At 40.3% G+C, this 13,057-nt stretch overlaps 1 protein-coding gene across 1 annotated transcript in view; it reads left to right on the forward strand.

Annotated features, from left to right (window-relative positions):
* Window positions 1-13,057, forward strand: part of LOC113443096 (uncharacterized) — a 78,788-nt gene that overhangs the window by 6,175 nt on the left and 59,556 nt on the right. The gene's annotated exons all lie outside the window — the stretch shown is intronic.

The raw sequence follows: 13,057 nt of genomic DNA on the forward strand, positions 1-13,057 counted from the left end.
ATTGCCATTGCCTTCCTAAACTGGATCCTCAGTGTTACCATACAATAATAAATAACATAAATATAATATGCTTTTCTTTCTAAAGTAAAAGTTACACGTACCTGCCCAGCAGTTGGATCCACATCTCCCATTATCATGCTAATTGTTGTACTTTTACCAGCACCATTTGGTCCCAGAAGACCTAATATTTCTCCTGCAAAGAAACTATTGCTATTAAAATATAGCTAAAAAATGTATTATATATGCTGCTTTAAGGAATCTCAGTTATTTTTTTTTTATTTTCCTAAGAAGTAGGGTTCAAAGCAAAGAGGCATGGCCTTCTCTCATCAAATGGCTGCTAATTATTAAGTTAAATACATTTGAGGGATGTCTTACCTTTTTTAACACAAAAAGAAATGCTTTTGGTAGCCAATTTTCTCTTCTGCTGCCTTTTGAAACATGAAGTAGAACAAGCCTTCCCATATCTGTACTCTTTGCACAAGTTGGGGACAATGATAACTGGTTTCTAAATAAAGAGAAGGAGAGAGACAGAAAGACATTTATATGTGTGTGTATACATATATACGTGTATATGTATGTATATGTGTGTGTGTGTATACACACAGAGTGTATATATAATACGCACAAACACACATACAGATATATATCTATCATTTGTTTATTCAGAAAAAGACAAATAGGCATTATCTTTCACCTGGGACAGAAACACCAACAGTTTAGTTTACTTTATTATCATTGCACCTCAATTGAATTGAAAACCTCTGACACTTCATTAATATTGCACTATACAGTAGCATTCTACATAGTTACTGCTTTGGGATAGAAGCTGTTTTTCAGTCTATTTGTTCTTGTTTTTGTTGTCCTGTACTGTCTGCCAGACAAACTACTCCTAAAACTAAAATCTTATGGTATACCTCTCCCGGAAGTCCCTAACCTTAAATCTCTGTCCTGTAACCTTATTAAGTATAGTGCAAAATCTTGGGAGTAGTTGTCTCTGCTATTCTTGGGCTCTAGCAAGGGGTGAGATTCAAATTTTTTAACAACTGGTTCTGTGGCCATGGCTTAGTTGGTGGGCATGGCTTGGTGGTCATGTTATTGTCTGGGTGTGGCCAACTCAATATCATTCACATCGAGGCACACATCTCCTTGCCTGGCCTCTCATGACTTTGGGGATGCTGCAACAGTTGTAAGTGTGAAAAATGGTCATAAGTCACTTTTTTCAGTGCCATTGTAACTTTGAATGGTCACTCCACACAAGCAAAGTACCAGCAAAGGAGGGGAAAAAAACCCAGAGAAGTTCCTGAGACAGGAAGTCTAGTTCTGCCAAGAATATATTAAGGGTTAACGGAGAGGCAGTTTCTGTAAGCAACACCAGAATGTTTCCTTCCTGCCTTCCTTACAGGAGTAGGCCAGTAATTTCTTCTAACAACTGGTTCTCTGACCTGCTTAGAATGTTAACAATCGTTCTAGTGAATGGGTGCGAACTGGTAGAATCCCATCCCTGGCTCTAGCTAGGGCTAGCAAGATGCAGCACTCTAAAATACTGTGTGTCTTTTGTTGAAATGAGCAGTAAACTATTAGAACAATGCTCAGTTGAGTCACAATTTCCAATATCTATTCTTAAACAAGTAATCAGACAGGACTCTACGTTGGGTATGTTCTCTCTTCCTCATTAAATAATAGGCAATAGTAGTTGGATAGATGGGGATATGGGACCTGATGTCCTTTACTGTGATTTGGCTACTATGACCATTCTGGAAAATAAACAGAATTCCATAAGAGTTCCTGGATTATATTCCTTGCTTGTGTGTTTTCTATGGAAGTTGTCTACTGCTGAATTAAAGGGAATATCTGAGACTGCTGAGAGTCTTTTGCATTGAGAATAATGGAAGGATTTTATTCTCTGCTTTATCTTCTCTTTCTAGCTGCTGGGAATTGGCAAAATTTAAAGACACAGTCTAAGTTGCCATGGGGAGGTCGGCTGTAGCCCTCCCCGGCGAGGGGGGAGGGAGGGCGGGCGGGCGCCAAAACCAAGGGCTGTAGCTCCAGCGTCTGTTGGTTGCGCGCTCGCCGCGGAGCTTACTGCCCCCCCGCTCTCCTGCCTGCGGCTGTTGTACGCCCCGCCGCTCCTCTGCTGACCTCGGTCCTGCCTTTCCTCGTGCTCCCCCCCTCCCCCTTAGGGGAGGCGGGGCCCCCCCACCCCCCTTTCTCCTGTTTTTGAAAAATGTTTTGCTCGTTTTTTTTGGGCCCACCACCTTTGCGAGGAGTATCTAACAGAAATGATGGCCAGAAAGAGAGAAAGGGAATACTATGTGCAATCAAGACTGTATTGTACATTGATTAACATGTTAGATATTTATTGGTTTTTAATCATTGCCAAGCTATTCACAAGAAATTGGCATGGATAGATAGGTGTCCAAGGGACACATAATTTCTTGAGTTATGACCATAATTGAGCCTGAAATTATGGATGTAAATTGTGCTGGTCATTAAGCCATTACCATGTTAATGCACCCAATTTTAATACCTTTTTTTGCAGTGGTCATTAAGTGAATGCAATTATTATTAAAGGAACACAATAATCATTAAGAACAGCCAGTTTCTTCAATTAGCTTCTTCTTTTTTTCTTTTTTTCCCCAAGAATCTGGAAGAAAACACCCGAAACCGGCCAAAACTGCTGAAAATTGCAATCATGGGATGCCGTAAATGGCCATAAATGAGGAATCAATTGCCAACTGCCCCAAATGGAATCACATGACCATTGGGGGTGTGACTCTCAAAGCTCCAGAACCAGGTCATCAGTAAAAGGCTATGGAGATTCTCAGTCATCCAAGTCATGGTTATCCCAAAGGTGCTTTTTCAAAAAGAAACTGGACTTTCTGGGGGTTTTTTTGAAGACGTTTTCTTTCTCATCCAAAAAGCTTCTTCAGCTCTGACTGGATGGTGGGGAATGAAAGGATTTATATTCCTTGCAGATAGCTGGTCATTTGTATTCTTTTAGAGTCATTGAGGCCACTTGGAGGTTTATCTATGTCCTCAGGATCACCTGAGTAGTGCAAATAGGTCATGAGTAGCTCTTTGTCACAATTCCGAATGGTTAAGCAGTGGCTACTTGTCCTTCATGATGCAAAGCCTGAAACTTCGCTACTTGCATCAGAAATAGAAGCCTAAGCACCAAGCAGTCGAGTAGGCATCATCCACCCACGTGTAATTTTTTAAACCATAATTTTGATTTATTTTTTGTATAGTTTTTTTTATTTTTTATATAAATATATATATAAGTGTTGAATACATGAACAGTGTGAAATATGGATATTGTCAATTTTGATACCAAGTCGTAGTAATATTAACCATTTTAGTAGTCTTAATTACATTAATCATAGTCACATCATTATGATAACATTGATTGTACATTATGATTGTAGATAATACAAACATTTTTCAACTTTTGGTCCTTTCATGAACATACTAATCTAAAAATATTATATAAGAATTTGCATAATAATATTTTCCCCTACTAATTTCTACCTATTCTAAATCTTAATAGCTCAAATCTTATATTAATACATATTTTATTTCTGTCCATCATCTTCTGTTTATTTTAATACTTCAATTCTTGTTAAGTTTTAGCATGTTTTCATACTCCTCCCTTGGGATTTTATATTAATAAAATTAATCATATTCACATCATTGTAATAACATAATTCTTACAATTAAAGTTGTTAACATTAGTATTTGCTCCACCATGTATATAATCCTTCATCATTTAATTATTCAGTATTTTAATACACAATACTAATGACCATAATAATCTTGTTTAAGTGTACATACTGTAATACAACCCTCTTTCAATTTCTGGTCCTTTCATCTACATACTAATTTTAAAGTATTATAGCAAAGTATGCATAATAATATTTTCCCTCTTTCTAATTTCTACCCCTATTCTAAATCTTAATGACATAAATCTTACATTAGTAGATATTCTATTTCCATCCATCATCTCTTACTCATTTTAATATTTCAGTCCTTTTTGATTTTTTGGCATGTTTTCCATAATCCTTGGGATTTTGTATCTCCATGCATCATTTGATCTAAATGTTTCTTCTGTCTCTACCTCTCACTGCCAGACCTTCCCTACATCTATCAGTGTCTCTATCCTCACTTCAAAAATGTCTTTCTTTTTATCCTGTTCAATGTTTTAATCTCTTAATCTATAATCTGCTTGATCTATTTCATCCATTTTAATTATCTCTTCCTTCTCCTTGTCTTTTGGATTCATTTGTTCCTTTATCTGCTCTATCCTTTCCTCTTTTTTTTTCCTCTTCTATTTCCTGTTTATTTTTTGTTATCATTTACTGAGCATTTTCTGGTCTCACAACTATATCATGTATCAAATCCTTCATCTCTGTGATCTTTTATTATAGTGTCATGAATATTTTGAAACATCAATACTATTTCTTTTTGAAATACACTTGTTCCTCCCAGTCCCAAAGTCTCAGTTGTTTGTAACATCAAAAAGCCAATATTACAACAATTCACTCAGTCCCAGAATTATTCCTCAGGATGCACAATATTTATAGTCCTTTGTAATCCTCCACCAGTCAGTTTACTCCTTCCAATTTTTTCAATAGGTATCTTTCTTTTTTCTTTTTCCAATTTTCCTTCTTTAGTCTTTATGCAGTTGTCAGACAAATAGATAGTCCAACAGGTTTTCATAAGCCACATACTCAACTCTTTAACTTCAATGATAATTCCAGGTATCTATAAGCCATTCTACTTAACAATCGTTCAAAGTCTCAGAATTTTTCGTCCTTAGCCGTGGAACAAATAGGTGTCAGATATTATGTAGAGAGAAAAGAAAAAACAATCTTCCAGGTATTATTTATCTCCACTCTGTATTGTCACTCCTCCAATATTTTCAAAGATATTTCAAGCCTTGAAAAATTTTATATATATATTCTTTCACCAGTAGATGGCACTATTACCGAAAATTTCAACATTGTACCCAATCTAGCAGCTGAGAATCTATTCCAATCTTCAGTTTCTTCCAATAATCAATCAAATGTTTCCAGCATTTTAAAATGCCTTTTTAAAATATTACCAATAAAATATTTAAATCCAGTCTTTCTGTATTTTAAAATTTTTATATTCTCACTTAGCGTTCACTTTCTTTCTGGTCTGTAATTTTTCTCTACGTATCTGTTTGCCGCTTTTTTACATTTTAGAGAGTCTATCTTTTTCAGAGTTTCTTTTCTTTGGGGTTTAATCTCTAGTGTAGAAGTTGAAAATCACCTCACCCAGTTCCAGTTGAGTTATGGTCTTGGTAGGTTGGGCTATGGTTTCTTTTTGCGTGAAGACCAATGCAAAAAATGTGTTAAGCAGTTCTACTTTCTCTCTGTTGCCTGTTACTTTCTTGCTGTCTTCTCTCTTTAGTGGGCCAATTGTTTCCTTGATTTTTTTTCTTATTTATAAGTTGGAAGAAACTTTTTAAAAATTATCTTTGACTTTTGTTGCAAGTCTTTGTTCTGAGCCTTTGCTTTCCTGACTTTGTCTTTGCAGATTCTGGCTATCTGCTGATATTCTGCCTTAGTTGTGTGTCCCTCTTTCCATTTTTTGTACTTGTCCTTTTTGTCTTTCAATTTGTCAGAGAGATCTTTCTGCAGCCATTTTGGTTTCTTCTTGGATTTCTTGTTTTTCTTTCTCAGTTGTATTGTGCTGGTCTGGGCTTTTATGATCATACTTTCCAGAGTTTCCCAAGATTCTTGAATTATTTTCCCCTTTAGGATTTTCATCCAAGGAATCTTTCTCTCTGAGTTTATTAAAATCAGCTATTTTAAAATCTAAGGCGTTCTATTGCTTGTGTTTGCATTATGTTGAATTCTAGTATGACATGGTCACTCTCACCCAAGGATCCTGTGGTTTCAACTCCCTCTATCACTTCTTCTCTGTTTGTAAGAATTAAGTCCAGTATGGTTGTCTTTAAATTTACCCTTCAAAATAGTTTTAATGCCAATATGTTTGTTTACAAAGTTACAACAGCATTGAAAAAAGTGACTTATGACCGTATTTCACATGAAGGTTGCAGCATCCCCTCAAATGTGGCTCAGGAAAGAGTTGAAAGACACAGAGAAAAGCACGATTTACGTATTGTGCTACTTTGGAGTACTATAACTCAGTCTCGCCAGAGTTTTATTACAAATGACTTTGATGTTGGGGGTCGGGTGGGGGGGAATCTCCATTAGCTTTTTATTCTTCTTTTCCTGTTTTTGGAGGTAAAACTACTGAACTGTTCATTCAATTCAGAAGACACGCAAAGGGTTTCTGATGAACGATTTCTCTTCAAAAAGGGACGTCAAGAAGAGAAGGAACAGAAAAAGAATTTAAATGGGGTTATGAACTTCACAGTTTTGCTGTACTGGCTGAAAGGTCATGTAAAAAGGATGTTCTGTCCAGAACACCAGTTCCCTAGTGCACATACATGAACAAACTAGTGTTTCTTCAGTTGTCCTTGGATAACACATTCATTCTTGAAAAACTGCATTTATTTTTAGTGGAAAGCAAAAATCCCCCCAAAAGTCATAAAGGATTTGTTCATTTCTTAAGTTACACAGAAGAGGAACAATTTCTAATAATATTGGCTCTTGCTACTGAATTTTGCACAGCTACATAAAGTCTGAGCAATAAGGCTGTGTTTTCAAAGACTTTTCATAGTCTGACCCCTACTGATGATATCTGGACAATGGATGGAAAAACAATGTTTATTTGTTCAATTAAATGATTTATAGCCAGCCTTTCTTTTGTGATTTCCAGCAGTATGAAAACAAAATAAATAAAAACACTCAGCTGAAGCTTTTTCATGTTGCCTTTAAATTCTGCAGCAGCTTTCAGTGTGTAATTTGTCTTTGTAGACGTATTTGTGATTTTTAAAATCATACTGAGAACCTGTTTGAAGGGTTGGGCAAAGATTGCCAAAGTAAATAAAAGTTTAAAAAATTATATCCCTGAATAAAACACACGCACTTTTATATAATTTTTCATCCTATCAAATTTGCTAAAAATTGTACTCACTGGGGTTCTGAGTTTTCTGTAATGGGCAGGGTCATTATACAGATTTTTCTTGCAGCAGCTTACTAGGTGGTGTGGTGGTCTCTCATGAAAAGAAGACACTTTGCAAAGTTGTCTTGGGATGAGAGCGCAGAGAGAACTCCGAAACCCTCTTTTATTAGAAGCAATCTTTGTTAACGTTGTAATTTTGTTAATGTCCTATCACAAATGCATTACATCACACAAGATGCACTTATCATTCGCATAAAGCATACAAGGCTGCAGAGTTTAAGTTTGCTACAGTTCTGTTAAGAAATGGCAACAATTTGTCTTTGCTCCTTGCTTCCTGTTCCAGCCAACTACCAGAAGGCTCCGTTGTCCTAGCACGTACACAAAGAATCATAGTTCCCACATCTCCCCTGTTTTTCCTTTTTAAGAGACAGGGAGTGTTTTAGTCCCAATAACAGTCTTTGTCAGGCACGTAGGCAAGAGTGCTGTGCATGCTGATGTTATCCATGGCGTTCGTGACTTCAACCATCACAAATATCTTGTCCTCGTCTGGGTCGTCACAGGTTGGCTCTCCTATCTCATCTTCGGGTGGCAGTGGTTCATATCTGTTAGTTATTTGCTGATTCCAGAGAGCCATTACCTGCGCAGTGGCTTTTTTCTCAGCCAAGAGGGATAAACTGTTAGAAATAGTGCGTACAAAGATGGGTAATACACAAGGCAATACAACACATCCCGCAGCAATCATACCAATGAGCGCTATAATAGCTTGCAAACCAGGCAATTTTGGGAACCAGGATCCAAACATGTCTCTAAAATCAAGACCTAAAAAACGATATTGTGCCCCCTTAGATTCAGGTAAGTGAGTGTACAAGCAAATGGGATTACATTTGTCAGTGGTACATGAAGTAGAGCTTGATTTAACAGTGATATTAATATTTTAAGGGCCTCTTACTTGAGCAGAGTCAATAGGTGGGGTGTACCAGTAGTTGTAAACAGTGGTGGCCCCCACGTTAATCCCGGACACCTTTTGAAAGAGATATTTATTTTCCTGTAGATAAGATCTCTGCCAGCTGTGTGAGCCGCAGGTAACTCCTGCAGCGTCGTTAGGACCTTGACCTTTGCTGATGGCAAGGCAAGCATCAAAGCATACTGAGGTGTTGGTACCCCCCCCCCCCCGAGTGACATTATGGGTTATGTACCCATTTTTTGTTTGACTGGTAGAGAACATTCCTGCAAGATCAGAACTGGAGCCACCTTTGTATGCATAGACATATAGGGATGCTGTAATGTGTCCCACTGCCTTGGGCTCATAGCATTGAATGCCTTCAGCAGTGTAACATCGTGCATATTGAGTGTTGTTATGCAGACGAGGGGAGACCATCGTGGAGTTGCACTCAGGCTTCAAGGTATGATAGATCAGGGTGGATTGGGTTTTCGTTCCGCTGCGAGTAGTTTTGATGCAGGCGTCGCAGGAGGATGGGGTGGCTGTCGTATCAGCAGGAACGATGTGGAAACCCAGGAGACAAATGATCAATGCAGCGGGCAGCTTCATGATGCTGATGTAGGCAAGGCTGGTTTGGGTAGAAAAGGCCTCACTTGTCGTCCGGGGACCCAGGTGGTGGCACTGTTGTAGGAAACAGCCGCGTACCCTTGTCCCCAGGTTATAAGTTCAGCTGGCCCATGCCATGTGGGATCTGGCAACTGTTGGAAGTAGACTGGAGGTCTAGGAGCATCCTTGGATGGAGAGCAAAAGTGTCGAGAGGCAGCAGAAGAAGCAGGTGTGCCAGACTCATTCAGGAAATTCGGTGTAAATAAGCACAAGTTAAGCTTGTTTTGCAGTGTGGGTAGCCCTTGGGTGAGTTTTCCCATCGAGTTTTGAACTTTGTCAAGAGCATTCTTTAGGGTCAGCTTGGCTCTTTCTACTATGGCCTGCCCTTGAGAATTGTATGGAATGCCAAATTTGTGGAAAATGCCCCATTGTTTACAAAAGGTAGCAAAGTTGGTACTAGTATAGGCGGGGCCATTATCAGTTTTTAATTCCAAGGGCTTTCCCAGGCACGCAAATGACCGGATGCAGTGGTTAATGACATGTTTTGTAGTCTCTCCTCTTTGCGGGGAGGCCATGATGAACCCTGAGTATGTGTCCACTGAAACATGGATATATTTCCATGGTGCAAAAGGCGCATACTGGGTTACATCCATTTGCCAAATTTGGCAGGCTTTTAAGCCTCTGGGATTTACTCCCATTGGCAGGGCAGGGGCTTGCTTGCTGCAAGTAGGGCATTGTTGAATAATTGCAGCAGCCTCTTGGGTGGTGATTTGGAATTCCTTAATAAGAGCCCTTTTATTTTGATGAAAATAGTTATGACTATCCCAAGGGGTTAGGGGAGAAAGAGAGAAAGCGGATAGAATAGTAGCAGCGGATGTGGCTGTTAATTGCTGCAATGCAAGCAATTTATTTGCTGGCAACGGCCATTGATCAACCCAAACAGGAATGTCTGTGGTTAAGGTCAAGCGAAGGGGAAGAGGGTGAGTCATTCTAGCTGCAATTTAGCACCAAATTGAGAGAGTAAGTCCCTCCCCCACAAATTCATGTGAAGGGGAGGATGACGGGCTTTATTTGTGCAGTCCCTGTGAGGTTTTCAGAAGTCACAGGGAGCCAAAACTTACTGATGCAAGCCGTTTGAATCCCTCCTACATGTCTTACTGATGGGGAGGTCTCTGTTTCCCAGTCTGTAGGCCACTTGTCAGAGCGTATCACCGAGACGTCAGCACCAGAGTCCAGAAGACCGGTGAAGCGGCGACCCTTGATTAAAGCCAAGAGTGTGGGCTTAGTTTCGGTGATAGATCTAGTGAGGGCAAGCACATCAGAGGGAATTTGCAGTACCATGATCATTTTTGCTACGATGTCACCCTTTTGTAACTTTGTTGGAAGAGTGGATAGCACAGAAAGGTTAATGGCTGAGAGTTTTGAGGAAGGATAAAGCAGATCGGGAACCACAGAGATTCCTTTGAGGAAGGCATGAGGGTGAGATTGTATAAGAGCAGTTTTATCGGAGGAGAAGGAGGCAGAAGGAGGAAGCTGTGAGCTGACAGAGAGTGGTAGATGGGGAAAGGATATGAGCACATCTTCTGCCACTGATAATTCATACACAGTGGATGGTATATGGGCAGCCTTGGGAGAGGGGCTAGCTGCCGTCCCCTCTACTCGTTTCCCGAAGGTTCAATTTTTGATTGACATTGATTAGCCCAATGATAGCCTTTCTTACATTTTGGGCAGATTGTTTTGGTCGAACATCTCTACTGGTGGAGGGCTTTGCTGCCCCCCCACCGGGGGCTCGACATTGTGATTTAAAATGGCCAGGCTTCCCACAATTGTAACAATTACCAGATGGCTTATTACCTCTGGTGATAGCTGCAGCCATCATTTCGGAAGTGTATTGGTGTGTTCCCACCACCCTGCAGGCTTGTAGGAATTGGGCTAGAGTGGCATCTGGAGAATTAATCAAGGGAGTAAGCAAGGTTTTACAGTCTGCATTAGCGTTCTCATATGCCAATTTAAGAAGAATTTCCTGCCGAGCCGCCTCATTTGTAATTTGCCTTTGTAGGGCCGTTTGGAGGCGTTCAATAAAATTGGCATAGGGTTCATTGGAATTTTGTAGAATTTTTGCAAAAGATTGTGCGGAGGTATGAGGGTCATCCAAGCGAGAGAGAGCAAGCAGAGCGGCTTGTGCAGAAAGGTTAAGAGCATTAATAGGGCTATTATATTGAGCTGCAGGAGCAGCAAAGGCACCCTCTCCTGCCAATTCATTTGCAGTAAGATTCGGATTTTGAGCTGCCAATAGGCGACAATGATGGAGAAACTCCGATTGCCATACAACAAACTGAGTCCCTGTTAGAGTCATATGAAAAAGGCTATGCCAATCAGCTGGGATCATTATATGGGCATTAGCCATCATTCTAAATAATCCCATCGTAAATGGAGCCTGAATACCATACATTTGTACAGCTTGTTTGATATCCTTGATTGATTTAACAGGGATGGGTTCCCAGTGTGGGACGTTTTGTCCCTGCGCGTTCTGCGCATAAACTAACAGGAACGCCGATGGGCAGTCAGAGTGATCTAACTCACCAGTTCTAACTCCCGCAGCAATGGCGGCATGAACCGCACCCATAGGAGGGGGTAAGGCAGGAGAGGAAGGCACAGAAGGGAGAGCAAGAGAAGAAGAAGAGGGATTGGGTGAGGGGGGGTCAGGAGAAGGAGGGGAGGTTTACCGACCTCATTTGCCTCCGGGGGGGCAGTCGGTTTAAGAGACACAGGCGCCACAGTAGGGGGCAAGAGTTGTACAGCAGGATTCACATGGGGAAGGGGTCCAGAAAGGGGGCCAAGTAGGGGTTGCTCTAGAGAGGAGAGAGACTCAAAAACCACCCTCCAAGCAATTAATATAGATTAAGGTATTTTCCAATCTCCTTCCATACTGTAGTTTTGATACTGCCTTTAGCCGGATAAGAAGGGCAGTGTTGCCAAATGTATTCTAGGAGTTCCTCAATAGAGGTTTTTGGGAGGGGGGCATGAAGGGAGCCCCCCTTTTTAAAGGTAAAAAAATTTCGTTTGGTCAATTCTCTGATTTCCTGAATGTGAGCTGCCTGCTCCTTAGAGAATCTACCACCCATACTCACGAGGGATCCGTTGTCGCCAGCGATTCAAGTGGATGAGGTGCAACAAGTCTATTCCAGACGATGAGAATGGGTGTGCCAAAGGCGTATCTCTTTTGAGTGGATCACGTCGGGGTCACCAGTTGTGGTGGTCTCTCATGAAAAGAAGACACTTCGCAAAGTTGTCTTGGGATGAGAGCGCAGAGAGAACTCCGAAACCCTCTTTTATTAGAAGCAATCTTTGTTAACGTAGCAATTTTGTTAATGTCCTATCACAAATGCATTACATCACAAAACATGCACTGATCATTCGCATAAAGCATACAAGGCTGCAGAGTTTAAGTTTGCTACAGTTCTGGTTAAGAAATGGCAACAATTTGTCTTTGCTCCTTGCTTCCTGTTCCAGCCAACTACCAGAAGGCTCCGTTGTCCTAGCACGTACACAAAGAACAAAGAATCATAGTTCCCACAAGGTGGTCCACTGTTTCTTTGGCTTTCTTTCAGAGACAGCAGTTGCTGTCTGTTACTGGCTTTATATGCATTTATTTTTAAGGCCTGGTCTTGTGCAGCCAGAATTAGTCCCTCTGTCCCTTTCTTCAACTTTCCTACTCTTAGCCATTGCCAGGGTTGTTGTACTCTTAGCCATTGCCAGGGTTGCTTTGTCTGCTATTTTTTTTTAATGTACTGCTCATGTAATATTTGCCTTGCCATGACTGTTTTCTATTCTTCATCTGGTCTTTCTTGTAGGCCAGTTTGGTCTCTCCAGGAAACCTTCATAGTGTACCAACTTCCATGCATCTCCTTCACAGGACTTCAGCTATCCTTCTAATGCCTCTTTTTCTTCTTCAACTGTCTGGTTTACTAGCAATATTCCATGCCCACTAATGCTCTTTGTTAAGTGGACTCTGTCAACGTCACTGTGTGAATGAAGCACATGATTCATTTTTATTATTTTTCTCCTCACATTTCTCCCTACCTTAGTTCAAAACCTCAATCACTGAACAGCATTGACTCATGAGGGAATAGAAGGGGAATTTACTAAATTTGCAGATGATACTAAGCTGGCGGGAATAACTAATACCCAACAAGATAGGCTCAAGATCCAGATGGATCTTGACAGACTAGAACACTGGGCCATATCTAATAAAATGAAATTCAATGTAGAGAAAAGTAAAGTCCTACACTTAGGCAAGAAATACTAAAAGTACACCTATAGACTGGGTGAAACCAGGCTCAATAGCAGTAGCTGTGAGAGGGATCTTGGAGTCTTAGTGGACAATCAGCTAAATATGAGCCAGCACTGTGCAGCAGCAGCCAAAAATGCAAATGCAATCCTAAATTGTATTAA

The sequence above is a fragment of the Pseudonaja textilis genome, chromosome 2 (assembly GCF_049901715.1).
Source record: "Pseudonaja textilis isolate UNSWEBS1 chromosome 2, rPseTex1.2, whole genome shotgun sequence".
In the NCBI taxonomy this organism is placed as follows: Eukaryota; Metazoa; Chordata; class Lepidosauria; order Squamata; family Elapidae; genus Pseudonaja; species Pseudonaja textilis.